Source organism: Manihot esculenta, chromosome 14, assembly GCF_001659605.2.
Source record: "Manihot esculenta cultivar AM560-2 chromosome 14, M.esculenta_v8, whole genome shotgun sequence".
Classification (NCBI taxonomy): Eukaryota; Viridiplantae; Streptophyta; class Magnoliopsida; order Malpighiales; family Euphorbiaceae; genus Manihot; species Manihot esculenta.
In genome coordinates, this window is record NC_035174.2 from 26,056,632 (window position 1) to 26,071,710 (window position 15,079).

Sequence of the window (15,079 nt, forward strand, 5' to 3'; positions counted from 1 at the left end):
ATGTTTATGTAATAGCTAGCAATGGACATGATCAAATTGTAATGTAAAAGTACAGTATAGTTATGTAATGAGTTTTATGGATGTTAGTGTGTGCTTGACCATAGATTGTTGTATCCCTTTTATACATGATCTTAGAGATTCATATGATGTTTATGTAAACCAACTCAACAGATGATATGTCACCCATTGAGGGCACAGATGAGATCCCACAGAGGGATCAAGGTTATGTTTATGTTTATGCATAGGTTGAGTTTGGTTGATGTTTATGAAGAGAAAAGTTTTAATTTTTATGCATGTTGTTGATCATGTATAGGATTATACAGGTTCACAGGTTTTATGTCAGGCTTGCTACGGGTCCCGGCGGCCTTAAGTCGACCCGGATCCTAGCGCCGGTAGCGGTCCGATTTTCGGGTCGTTACACCGCCGAACATGCATGAGTTTCGGCTCTGGAGGGACTTTCGGCCGCCAAACCTGCCGCCGAAAGTGCCTTGTCCAGCCCTTTCTTGCATATTTTTCTATGATTATTCCATGATGTTTTAGGGGATTTTTAGGGAATAGTTTAGAGTTATGTTCACGTATGTTTGGTCCCTCATTTGAGTCCACCTGTGTAGGTTCGGACCCGAGAAACCGAGGACCCCCGCAGTGAGTCTGTTGCCCCAGTGTCTGGTCAGAGCTATCCAGAGGTGAGTGGAATAAACCTTTACGTTTAAAGTAAATAAATTTCAAAGTTTTGAGCATTGTTCATGCATCATGAATTCCATGTGATGAATTAGGTTGCTTGCATTAGAATTCACGAATATGTTGCATTGCACATTTTGATGTTGATGTGGATGAATGTTGAATGATCCATAGCCCTCGATCTATGATATGACGATATGATATGTACGGTACGGAAAGTAAGACCAGTGGGACCCATTCTACGTTCGCTGGCACTATGTAAGGGAAAGACCAGGACCCATTCTACGTTCTGGCACAGTTGGACCATGTAGAGGGCTATTGGTGACAAGTTCATCCTTGATGTGATTAGCTGTGATGTGATGCATTTCATGTTATCATATGTTTTAAGTGTTTTATTATTATGCTCACTGGGCTCTAGTAGCTCACCCCTCTCCCAATTTCCCCAGGATTGCAGGTACAGGGTAGACCAGGAGGTTTACAAGAGTAATGAAGTCACGTGTATGTAATAGTTAGTGTGGACATGATAGATGTATTAATGTTATGTAAAAGTACAGTTTCAGTCATGTAATGATATTGAGGATTAGATATTGTGCTTGACATTGTGTATGAGATATCCCTTTTATTACATAATCAAAAATGTTTTATTATGTTCATGAAAGCCAACTCATCTTATGATGTATCGCCCATTGGGGCATTGATGAGATCCCACAGAGGGATCATGATTATGATTATGGCTATGTGCAGTGCATGTTCAGGTTGAGTTGGATGTATGAAAGAAAAGTTTTAAATTTTTATGTATGTTGTGATCATGTATGGAATTAAACAAGTTTTCAGGTTGCAAGTCAGGCTTGCTACGGGTCTTGGCGGCCTTAAGCCGACCCGGATCCTAGCGCCGGTAGCGGTCCGATTTTCGGGTCGTTACAGTCTCGAAGATTATTCATCCAGAGTCTTATAAGCTGGCCAAACTAAATGACTGAGTCATTCTCCACTCCTGGAATATTTATAATTTGAGAAAATTTTAATAATAACAGTTAATGATATATTTTTCATGTGTTATTCAGTAACAAGGAACGATGGGGTTGCTTTCTTTTAAAAGGATTAAAGAGCATTCATTAAAAGGATTAAAGAGCATTCATTAAAGACCACAAAGTAAGTTTCACCATGCCATGACCCGAGCATTAGTCCCACTAATCAAGGCATTTATGCTAGGCCACAAGGCGAGTTTTGCTAGGCCACAATCCGGGCGTTGGTCTCACTAGACAAAGGCATTCATGTTAGGCCATAAGGTGGGAACCTGCCAGGCTTGAAGATTGGGTGTTAGTCCCACTAAATAAAAGCATTTATGCCAGGCCACAAGGCGGGAATCCGTCAGGCCAGAAAACTAGACGTTAGTCCCACTAAACAAAGGCATTTATGCCATACTATAAGGCGGAAATCCGTCAGGCCAGAAGTATTAGTCCACTGAACAAAGGCATTTATGCTAGGCTACAAGGCGAGAATCAGTCAGACTAGAAGATCAGGTGTTAGTCCCGATAAATAAAAGCTTACATCTCTATATAGAATTGTTAAGAAAACCTAAAATGGCACCCTTGACATCAAAAGATTATGAAACTACTATATCTTCCTTTTTTATAGTAATTAGTACTCCTATGAAGAAAAGCAACAACAAGTGAGCTTTGCTAACATTTCCCACAACTTTAGAGATAATATATCAACTTACCATAGTCTAACTTTTGGATCTAAAAGATTAAATCTGAAGTGAATGTTAAAGTTATATGGAGAAAAAGATATTAAGGTCTTCATATTGTAAGATTATCCTCTTATCAATATGCACAAGATGATGATGGAACACGTTGAAAATTGCTACAAAGACAAACAAAGTTGCTCAACTTTCTGATAATTCATCTCAATTTTGATGGAATGGACTATGTTTTTCAAGATATTTCTTATTTACCTTTTTGTTTTTGTTTGTGAAGGTCATTTTAGAGTATTTAATATGATTAATTATAATCAATGATAATTGATTATTATTATTATTTTATATCACTATATTTCATTTTTGTTCATGCTTTAAATATAATAGTGATATTTTTTTTTGCTACAACATTCTTAATTTTATAAACAACATATTTTGCTAAATTGCAGTTTTTGATATCATTATTATATGAAGTTTGCATTTTAAATTATTTTTAAGGTTAAAATTATTGGAAGATATTGTCATATACAACCTAAAATGATAAGCATATAGCAATTGATATTAACAAATAATAGTTTTAAAGCATAATTGATTAACAACACATCCATATTACATAATCAAATGTCAGTTTATATGAGCATTCAATGACTATATTTTTCCTTTGTAATCATAAAAAAAAAAATTTGTAAATTTTTTATTGGCCATTTGAGTGTCTTTGTAATATGAGATCTTTCAAAATGAAAAAAAAAACTAATATATTTAATATTGAAAACAATAATAGTATTACTCCGTATGTCCTATAATTTTTGTCTATCTTTCATTTTCTTGTTGTCCTAAAATTATTGTCCACTTTTCTTTTTTAGACTATAATAACATATAAATTAACTATTATAACTCTATTTAATTTTATATTAATTCTAAGAAATTCTCAAAATATCTCTTAGTATTTAATAAAATTTAATGTATTTAATATGAGTATAATTGAAATATTAATAAAAAAAAATGTACTTTTTAGTATGTGTGAAAAAAAAAGTGGACAAAAATTATGAGACGAAAAGAGTGTAATTTTCTAGAAGAAAACAATCACAATACTATCTTTTCAAATATAATTAATTACTCAACATTATAATTCATTTGATCAAACATTTTAGGGAGGTAAAAAGTCATCAAATCTATTAATAATTAATAGATTATTAATTATTAATAAACTAATAAATAAAAGATTTATATTTGTTTGATCATATAGACAGTCTTTCTATCTTATACAATAGATATTGCAACAATGTTCCTTATATGAATATCCTCTAACTGAATGCGAATTTTCACTCTTTTTTTATTCAACATAAAAGTTATAAGTTTCAGTAGCCTCTGCCTCAGTCTCATAATATTTGAATATACTTTTGGTGATGCCCACAATATTTTATACACATTCATGCCATGAAATGTAAAGTCTAGGGTTATAACCTTCAAAACATTAGGAACTTCAAAACAGAATAATAATAGGTAAGGAATGGAGCTTGAAAAATGACAATGAACTCTAATATGAAGTTACAAGAGAGGAGAAGGGGAAATTTGAATTTTTTTTTTTTTTATCAGAGATACGCAACAATACTATCTTGAATAGAAGAAGGGGAGGAAGAGGAGAGGGGAACAAAGTAGAGAAGCTTAAATATTTTTTTATTTTATTTTTATAGAGATAGACAACAACTCTATCTTAAAAAAAATAAGGGAAAAAAGAGGAGGATAGGATATGGAGAAAGGGTTAAAGTGGGGCTTGAATTTTTTATTTTTTTTTATAGAGGTAGACAACTATCTTGAAGAAAAGAATTAGAGGAAAAGGAGAGAAAGTGAAAAAGAAGACAAAATTGAGAAGATATATAGTTAAAAATAAAAATAAAGTAAAGTTGGAGGCATAAATTGATTATTATATATATAAAAAGAAGATCTTTACGTTGAGACTTGTAATTATTAAACGATTAAAGAGTTTTAAATTTAAAATTTAAATAGTACACATTGTTGCATAAAAAAAATTATAAGGGCAAACATGTAAATTTAGCCAATAAAATTTTATATATAAATTTCTATTGATTCACATTTAATATAAATCCACTTAATTCCTCAAATTTTTTCTATTTAAAATACTTTATAGAATTATTGAAGAGTTTAATTTGACATTGAACTATAATTTAGAGGTTGATGATCTGAGATCCAATAGAATAGGGTTTTACAAGGGTTTTTGTATTGAAAGACAAAGTTTAAACTTTCTGGGGAGGGGGTTCCCCTTTTATCCATTTCGCTATGCTTGCTGGTGACGTGTAAAGGCCTCTCCATGATTGGGACACGCGTCTCTGACATACAGATTCGGGCGTACGAGGGTATCAGCAGCCTGCTCCATGCGTAACGGCCTCTGATTCTCCTCGTGCGTACGTTCGAGCGGATCTGCTAGGCTGTCTTAGTATGGCTCTGGATACTGGGCTGGGCCAAGAGTCGGGCCGGACGCTGAGCCTGAGAGGAGAGGGCCTGCTGGTCGCGGACTGGGCCGATCTGAGTGAAGAAGCTTGGTTGAGCCCGGCCTTGAAGGTTGAATGAGCCATGCTTATTGTGCATATCAGGTGCATGGGCCTCTACGTTATGGGCCTTTGGCTGTGGTCAAGCCCCTGATCCGGGGTGAAGAAATCCAGCGGTCATCAATTGCCCCTTCACCTTCTCGGTAGTTATTGCTCCCACTGCCGAGGGGGTGAATATCAAGAACCATTATGACCGCGCCTGTTCGTGTTCAGGTGCCTTAATAACATCCTTTCATCTTTCTGTCGTTGTGCAGTTTCCGAATCCTATCTGCTCTTTCCCCTTTCTGGCTTTTCTCCATTATTCGTGTTCTTTGCTGTCTTTGTTTTCCTGTCATCATTATCTGGACATGTCCTTTCTTTCCTTTTCCATGACTATCTTTTAAAATTCTGACACCGTTAGCTTAGAGTCTAGCATAGCTCTGCCCCGTGCTAAGGCCTCATGCTCCGGGTATATATCAACGCTAACTTTTCGTCATTCTCAAATCCTCTGCTGGAACAAGAGGTTCTTCCTTTCCGTTTCTCTGTCTGCTTCTTTCCTCCAGCGAGATTGTTCTGATTGTTCTGTTTTATCTGCAAAGGATCCATTTGACGCCTTCTTCAAACGGAATGAGGTATTGCTTTGTTGCCCCAGAGGTTTGTTTTAATCTTGCTTTCATCATCTTGATGGAGAATTGTTTCTGACTTGTCTCTGTTTTGAAACTTTTTGCAGTATCTGAGATAAGAATGGGTCAGTTCAAAATTCTTGAAAATTTGATGTTACCTCTAAGGAGTCTGGACGGTGCTTTGGAGATCCTTCTGGTAGGGCGGCCGATGGGTGGGACTATTCGGCAAGCTGCTGAGACTATTTTACCCAGGTCGTCTGGCCGGCCGCCTCCTCTGTTTGTTGTCCGGGCTCCAAAGAGGTTCTGGGCTGTTGGGGAGTTTGCTCTAACTTTGCCTTCCCTCAAGAGGGAGAAAGAAATTTCTCCGATGCCCCTGTTATCTTCTTTTGATATAAATGGAAGTGGCGAGAAAGATCAGCTTATTGTTTCCTTCAGTGTGGGGTGCTTACGTTATGAGGGACTGAGATCAACTGCACTCAGTCAAGTCTCCAGCGATTTCTTCGAATGTATGCTTTGTGATCTCTTTGGTGCCGTAACTCGAAGACTTATGTTTTTCATGTGTGGTGCACGGCCGGCATATAATATCTGAGCTTGTCTGAATGTACCGTGCATCACACTTGGGTAACCGAACGCTTGCCTAGGGGAACAGTGAGAAATGCTTATGGGAATCAACTTGTTCAGTTCCCCTATAATAATGAGACAGAGCTCAGCCGACCTGTAGAGCTCGCTTTCCGTACTAGGATAGTCCCCGGAATTAAGACTAAGATAGTAGGGCAGATGTCAGTGATGTAAACATAGATGATGATGTATGTGGTTATGTAAATCCTTTAAGGATAGTCTTTCATCCCGTAGTGTAGGCCTTTGTAACGTGCTGTAATGTACTTTTCTTTTAATGAAATTCTTGTTTTTTACTCATACTTGTTCTTTCTCTGTCATGGATGAAGTACTGATACTGCTTTTCTTCGTAGCTTTAGCCAACTAAATTTTGTTTCGTTTTTTCCGAGCTGAACTGACCATATTTCGCGAACTCTTGCTTTTAGTCGATGAGCCGAGCTTCGGGCCTATTTAACCAACTGGACAGTCGGTTTACTTTTCCGAGCTTGACTAACCGACCTGTGAGCTCGGCCTTTACTTGATGGGTTGAGCTTTGAGCCTCCTTTAGCCGACCGAGCTCTCAAGTTATGTTTTTCGAGCTGGACTAATCCGACCTGTGAGCTCGGTCTTTTAATCCTTGAGTTGATTTCTGAGCTCTCAGCTCTGTATGATTCCGAGTTGCCCTTGTCGCCTCTTTCCGATCTCGCAGCCTTTGTTCAATAACGATAAATCAAATCTTATAACTTATTAAGTGATGAGCAAGTCTGACCTTTATCATGCTCCCATTTGCTTGTACTTTTGAGTCTTTTCATGACTTGCCCCTCTGTTTCCTTGGTATTTACCATGGAGGTGGTGAATTTTGCAGGTTGAGTTGTTCCTGCGGGCTAAGTTGCTCTGACTGGTGAGTTGGGCTTGTATTATGTAGGTGGCGAATGGGCTTTTGATTGATGGGCTGTAATCACGGATCTGGCCCTTGACGAATGTGGAGAAGCCCAGCGATCGGATGTGGAGAAGCCCAGCGATCATCTTTTTGCCCCTTTACCTTCTCACCGGTTATTTATCTACCCGTTGAGAGGGTAAACTTCGAGAGTAATTAATGATCGCGCCGCTCCAAGACAAAACTGTTCAGATCAACGTTCCGTCTCATTATTGCCTGTCATCTCGAATTCCTTCTGTCTTCTGAAGAAACTAGCTCTTTTCTGCTCTCTGTCTTCCTGCAACTCCTTCTGCATTTTTCACCCCATTGTGTTCTCAGGTACGCTTCCTTGTTCTTCCATGGCAAGTTCAAAGCTTCCAGATGTTGGTAACCTTGAGTCGCATATTACACCCTTCAACATAACTAAGTATATTTCCCAGAGACTTTTAGATGCTCCGTTGTATTTCATTCGAGCACCTCTTTCAAATGAAAGGATAGTCCTTCCTTACCCTCCCCCTCCGGGTTTGGTGGATCCCCAAGAGGGTCGTCGTATAGTGTTTTTCTTGAAGCAGAGAGAATTCGGTCTTCCGTTTCCTTTTACCCCTTTCTTTATTGAGGTCTTTGAATACTTCGGGGTAACTCCTCGGATGTTATCCCCAAACTCCATTTTGTTCATGTCCTATTTTGAGTCTATCTGCCTGAGTTGGGGTTTTACACCCATGGCCTGTCTGTTTGTCACTTTTTTCCGTCTGGTTAGGGCGGTTCAAAATTTCTATTACTTTTCCCCCCGTATTGGGTTATCTCTTTTCACGGGGTACAAGGACTCCATAAAGGGATGGGTGGAGAACTTCCTTGTGGCGGAGTTAAAATTAGGGTCCGCCAGAACGTGGGAGGTGGATCTAAGTTGGGGGGAGATCTTTCCGGGTTGCAACGAGCTGCCCCAATTAAGTCTTATTGAGCAGGTCGAGCTGCTACGACTGACTTCCGTTGAGAGGAAGTATGACGTCGAGAAGTGTATGTTCGCGTCCAATCTTAGGGATATCCGGGACACGGGTATAATGCTTTGTCCGACTATTCTGTTTCTTCTTTGCTCATAATATCGGAAAATATGCTGATTCTTTATAATTTCGTTTCTTTTGCAGCTTCTGAGGTAAAAATGGATGACACCAAGTTCCCCAAGAACTTTGTCCTGTCTCGGGATAATATGCATGCCATTTTTGACGCCTTTAGGGATGGGCGTTCAGTGACTGAGATTGCTGCGGAGATGGTTCAAGCTGCTTCCTCCAAGAAGGTTAGCCGACCTCCCGCCAAAGCTTCTTCTAGAGCTTCGAAGCCGAGCTCTCGCAGCTCCAAGTCATCTCGGCTGTCTAGCCGAGGTGGATCGAGCTCAACTTCGAGGCCTGCTGAAGGGTCTAGATCTGCTCCAGCCTTCTCAGAGGTCGTGAGGGAAGCCTCCCTAGCTATTGTGGAGCAGACCCAAGGTGCTGAACAAGTGGAGCAGGGTATTGCCCATTCTTCTGGGGGTGTGCCAGGGGGAAAATCTAAATCCCCTGCTACTGAAGACAAGGAGGCCTCTGGGATAGGGATGGAGATCATCCTCCTAGATGACCAAGTCTCAGAGGTTTCTGCTCAAGATGCCCCTGCCTCTGTGAGGAGTGGGCCTGAGGGATCTGAGGGCGTTCCACCAAAGACCGGGGATAAGCGCCCAGCCCCATCCGGAACATCTGCCCCATCTCCAGCTCGGAAAAAATCCAGGGCTGCCACAAGACCTTCTCCAGCTCTTCCTCCCCTTGGGAAGGAGAAAGGTGTTCCTGCTGTGCCTTCATTGTCTCCCTCCGGCAACGTTCTGAACACATCAGACATTACCTCCGAGTCTCCGGCCAGTGCTGTCGCTGAACTTCTCAGAGAGTGCATGTTCGACGGAATTACAGAGGCTTCGGATCCTCGTCTTCTTGCCCTGACTGGTCTTTTAGCTAGTTCTACCAAGGAGCAAGTGTCCTTCCGATCTCGCTCTCGTGAGGAGCTCGGATCTTCAATTAGAGAAATGCTTCTGATGGTAAGTTATTTTTTCACCTCTCTTTAGGTTTGCTTCGTTTCTTTTTCTTGACAGTTGTTCTGCCTTTCTAGGTGACGGGCCTCTTTATAGAGGTGGATGTTTGTGATCGCTCCCTCCAGGAGTCCGTAGACCGCCGGATTGAAGAGGCGCGTCTGGAGGAAAATCTGTCTGCAACCAGTGATGCGAGGGGTAATCTAGTAGCTGCTCGGGAGCAAATCCAGTCCCTCCAGGTGGAGTTGCATTCTGCACTAGAGGCCCTTAGAAAGGCTGATGAGAAGGCGGCTGAGACAGCAGGGCATACCAAGTCTTTAGAAGTAGAGCTGTCTCAGACCCGTGAGGTTCTTAAAGCGTCTGATGAGAGGGCAGCTGCAGTGGAGGTTCGTTGTAAAGAAGTTTTGAAGCAGTTGTCCTCTATGACGGAGGCCCTTAGTGAAAGGGACGAGGCCGTGAGGCAAAAAGCTAAGGTCCAGCAACAATATGAGGCCTTAAAGGCTGATTTTGAAGAGCTTCAAGCTCAGCCGAAGGAAGTGAAGGCTCAGAAGGAAATGGCCCTAGCTCGGGTGAAGGTCCTTGAGCAGGAATTGAGTACGAGCTCTGATCATATCAGAGACCTGGCTTCATCGGCTGAAGAGCTCAAGCTTCGCCATCAACAGCTCAACCATGAAGTCAGGACCCTGGAAAGTAAGTGTTTAGCCCTGCTCAAGGTAGTAAAACATGGTGAGGACAAGGCTTCGCTGGTGCGTGATCAATGTATAGCGAAGTATCAGGAGTCTGACGAGCTGAAACGGAAGATCGAGCAGGCCTGTGAGGCTCACCTTCAGGACTATAAGGACTCTTCTGAGTTTAAGGAATTTGTGGCTGAGGCCTGTGAAGCACATCTCGATGAATATAAGGCTTCTGGTGAAATGAAAGAGGCTATTCTTAAGAAAGCCTTCCGTATGTATGTGACCGGCTATAATCGCGGTTTAAGAGAAGCCAGACACGCTCCTGATACTCCTTTGGCCGAGCTTCGCAAGTACGAAGCGGACTCAGATGGCGAGCCAGTGTTGTATGGGGAGGATGATTTCCCTATGCCCCGAGGAGATTGCCGGAGGGACATATGCCGGCCAGCTGAGTCTTCTTCGGAAGAGTCCGAGCTAGAGGGGGAGGACGAGGAAGTTCTTGAGTCAGGGAAGGATGATCCTAACTCTGAGGAGGAGGATCTCCACCTTGAGTCAGAGATAGCTCCTGTTGTAAACGTTGAGGGCTCTGATCCAAGGGATTCCGAGCTTCCTTCAGATGTGACTGCAAGCAAAAATAATGTAGGCGAGGGTGTTCTTACTGATGTAAGTCCTTTAAGGACTATTTATCCCCCCACCTCGTCAAAAGGATAATTTGTAATAGTTATTTGTAATGAAATATCAGTTTTCTTTTTCCTCAAAGTACTCTAATATCTTTTTTCTCATATTTGTACACTATGTATTCTCATTCATAAGCTCTGGATTGCTCTTGAGTTGCAAGCTCAGCTCTTAGCTAATAGTCTGAGAGATCAAATCTCATACCTTTTAATGGCGACTAGCATGTCTGTTTTTTGCTTTTAGCCTTTCCTTCTTGGTTGTGAATTTGGATGTCTGTTCCCGATAAACTGATTTTGGAGTATAGTCTTTTCCTCCTTCATTTATCCTCTTACAGGTTTCTTCGTTTATGAGCCTTTTGAAAGAGGGAGCCCGGCCTTTTGTTTTGGCCTTCATACCTTGGGCTTTTGAGGATGCAAGTCTATCCGAGCTGGGAGCTCGACCTTGAGCTTAATATAGGTCTATCCGAGCTGGGAGCTCGGCATTTTTCCCGATAGCCAATCTTTTATCGTTAGCGTCTGTTTCGAGGTCGGCGCTTCTTGGCTATTGTGCCCCGAACCTCTTCAGGAGGTCGGAACCTGATTTTGCCTTGGTAGCTCTGGGCTCGGTCGGCGCTTCTTGGCCATTGTGCCCCGAACCTCTTCAGGAGGTCGGAACCTGATTTTGCCTTGGTAGCTCTGGGCTCCTCTCTTTTTTGTGAGGTCGGAACTGTATTTTATAAGTTGTCCCTGCATATGTTATGGGAAATTTTCCTTTTGGGAGGCTCTTAAGTCCTTCTCTGACCATTTTTGTTTTCAGAAGATCTTTACGAGACCCTGGCTGTTTTTGTTCCAGGGTGACCTCGGGGCCCGCCGGCAGTTTTTTGTTTTGTTTTTCCGGGAGTTCTAGGGGATCCCGGTCTTCATGCTCCGGGAGGCATCTTTAAGATCCTCACCGGCCGTTCCGGGGTGACCTCGGGGCCCCGCCGGCAGTTTTTTGTTTTGTTTTCCCGGGAGTTCTAGGGGATCCCGGTCTTCATGCTCCGGGAGGCATCTTTAAGATCCTCACCGGCCGTTCCGGGGTGACCTCGGGGCCCCGCCGACAGTTTTTGTTTTGTTTTCCCGGGAGTTCTAGGGGATCTCGGTCTTCATGCTCCGGAAGGCATCTTTAAGATCCTCACCGGCCGTTCCAGGGTGACCTCGGGGCCCCGCCGGCAGTTTTTTGTTTTGTTTTCCCGGGAGTTCTAGGGGATCCCGGTCGTCATGCTCCGGGAGGCATCTTTAAGATCCTCACCGGCCGTTCCGGGGTGACCTCGGGGCCCCGCCGGCAGTTTTTTGTTTCTTCTTGAGGTGTTTGCACAAGATTCAGGCTCATTGGCCTTACTGTCACTTCGTCATCTCAGCTGGTTTTGTGCCTAACTGAGGTCTTGTTTCAAGGGATCTCTCTGAGTCCTGTTCTTTCTTTTTCATGGAGGAATATTATTCTTTTTCATGGAGGAATGTTATTCATAAAGATAATTCATATTGTATAAACAATTTTTATTTACTCATATTTGTCAAAATACAATGTTTTTCTTTACAAATATTTCAAGGGAAATACCTTTTTAGGTGTTGGATGTTCCAAGCGTGGGGCTCGGGGTTTCCTTGCATATCTTCGATTCGGTATACCCCTGGCTTGACCACTTTTGTCACCTTGAAAGGACCTTCCCAGGTCGGTGCTAACTTGCCCGCGGCCGCTCTTTTTCCTGTAGCTTCCAGGTTTCTTAAGGTCAGATCTCCCACTTTTAAGCTTCTCTCTCTGACCTTTTGGTTGTAATATCTCGCTGCTCGTTGTTGATAAGCGGCAGTTCGGACTTGGGCTTCTTCCCTGACTTCCTCAAGAGCATCCAGATTGCTTCTTAACTTATCCTCATTGGTATTCTCACTAACGAATTGGACTCGATGAGTGGGGATCTGCAATTCAACTGGGACTACGGCTTCTGTGCCATAAGCAAGTGCAAACGGTGTTTCTTTAGTGGGCGCTCTGGGAGTGGTTCGGAGTGCCCATAGTATGCTATTGAGTTCTTCTGCCCAATTCTCCTTTGCGCCATCCAGCCGTTTCTTTAATCCTTGAAGGATAGCTCTGTTAGTGACTTCTGTTTGGCCATTAGTCTGAGGATGAGCCACGGAGGAGAACTTATGCCATATGCCCATGTTCGTCGTGAAGGCTCTGAAAATGCTGCAGTCAAATTGTCTGCCGTTGTCTGAGATAAGTACTCTAGGTATGCCAAATCTGCAGATGATATGTCCCCATACGAAATCTATCATCTTGCGAGCTGTGATTGTGGCTATTGCTTCTGCTTCTGGCCATTTCGAGAAGTATTCCACAGCCACCACTACGAATTTCCTTTGCCCCGTAGTCTTGGGGAAAGGTCCCAGGATGTCGATTCCCCATTGTGAGAAAGGCCATGGACTGGATATGCTCGCTTGAGGAGTGGCAGGGGTTCTGATGGCATCAGCAAATCTCTGACATACGTCGCACCTTCGGACAAACTCTTCTGCTTCTTTTTTAACAGTGGGCCAGTAGTACCCTTGCCTGAATATTTTGTTGGCTAATGTCCCTGCTCCCTCGTGAGCCCCACATAGGCCTCTATGTATTTCCTCCATTACCTTCGCAGCTTCTTCTGGACTCACACACCGGAGCCATGGGCTGGACTTCCCTTTTCTGTATAAGGTTCCCCTTACTGCTTGGTAGTTGGCAGCACGAGCTGTTATCTTTCTAGCTTCATCTTTATCTTCAGGGAGCTCACCCTCCTCCAAGTATCTCAGGTATGGGGTCATCCAAGTTGGGCTCTGTTCTACCTGCAGTACCGTGTTTGTCTTTTTAAAAGCAGGTGTACGGACATGCTGTATATATACTTCGTCAGGAAGCTGTTCTAACTCCTCTTTGGTCAATCGACTAAGCAGGTCTGCTTCCTCATTTTCATCCCGAGGTATTCTTTGGAATCTGACGATAACTCCCCGACCCGTGAGCTCGGCTTCTATAGTTTTTAGTTTATCAAGATAGTTCTGCATGATGGGGTCCCTAGCCTGATATACTCCCGTCACCTGGTTGATCACCAACTGAGAGTCGCTATTCACCTCGAGGTCGGTTACCCCGACCTCCGAAGCTACCAACATTCCATTTACCAGGGCTTCATATTCGGCCATATTGTTAGAAGCCGTGAATTCTAGACGCAAGGCATAACATACTTTAAAACCTTTTGGCCCCTTAAGCATTATCCCAGCGCCACTACCCTCAGCACCTGATGCTCCGTCTACATACAGCTTCCAGGTAAATTCTTGGGAGGGCTCTCTCTCTTCCCCCTTTCTTGATATCTCTGAGGATGATCCTCCTTTCTCCTCATTGAATGCGCACTCCGCTATGAAGTCAGCCAGAGCTTGGGATTTTATGGCTGTTCGAGGTCGGTACTCTAGACAGTAAGGGCTAATTTCTACAGACCATGCCAACATCCGCCCTGAAGTTTCCAGCCTATGTAGAATCTTCTTTAAGGGTTGGTCTGTCATCACGACTCCTTGGTGGCCTTCTAGATAAACTCTGAATTTCCGAACTGCTAGCAATAAGGCGTAAGCCAATTTTTCAATGTTCGAATATCTGACCTCAGTGTCTCTGAGTACCCTGCTAACGTAGAAAATAGGTTTCTGCTCTTCTTCTTCCACCCTTACTAGCACTGCGCTGACTGCTTGTTCTGAGGCCGCCAGATATATCAGAAGTTCTTCTCCTTTTATGGGACTGCTGAGCACGTGAGGCGAGCTAAGATACTTCTTAAGCTCTATGAAGGCCTTTTGGCAATCTTCTGTCCATTCGAAATTCGGTACTTTTCTCAACTTTTTGAAGAATGGCAAGCACTTCTCTGCCGACCTTGACATGAATCGGTTAAGCGCTACTACTCTCCCGGTTAGTCTCTGAACATCTCTTACACAGGTTGGTTCTGGCATATTCAGTATGGCTTCCACTTTCTCCGGATTAGGCTCAATGCCTTTACCACTCACCATGCACCCCAAAAATTTTCCTCCCCTAATGAAGAAGGCACATTTTGCTGGGTTCAACTTCATTCTGTATTGATCTAACACCCCAAATATCTCCCTCAAATCTGTTATGTGTTGTTGGAAAGTGGAACTTTTGACCACCATATCGTCCACATATACTTCCAGATTTCTACCGATCTGGTTTTTGAAGATTTTATTCATCAACCTCTGATACGTTGCCCCGGCATTTCTCAATCCAAAGGGCATAGCCCTATAACAATAAGTTCCGTCTTCAGTTATAAATGAGGTCTTTTCCTCATCCGACCTTTCCATTGGGATTTGATGATAACCCGACATAGCATCCAAAGAAGACATATAATCAAAACCGGCCGTTGAGTCGACCATTTTATTAATATCAGGTAGGGGGTAACAATCTTTAGGGCAGGCCTTATTTAGGTCAGTAAAATCTATACACATCCTGTATTTGCCATTGGCTTTTTTGACTAACACAGGATTTGCCAACCACTGTGGGTACATGACCTCCCTAATAAAGCCTGCCTCTTCTAGCTTCTGCACTTCTTCCCGGGTGGCCTGCTGCTTCTCTCTTCCCACTACTCTCTTTTTTTGCTTTACTGGTCTGGCTTCGGGGA

General features: G+C 42.8%; 1 pseudogene; it reads left to right on the forward strand.

Moving 5' to 3' along the window:
* LOC110600583 overlaps positions 1-15,079 on the forward strand; it is a 76,720-nt pseudogene that overhangs the window by 25,364 nt on the left and 36,277 nt on the right.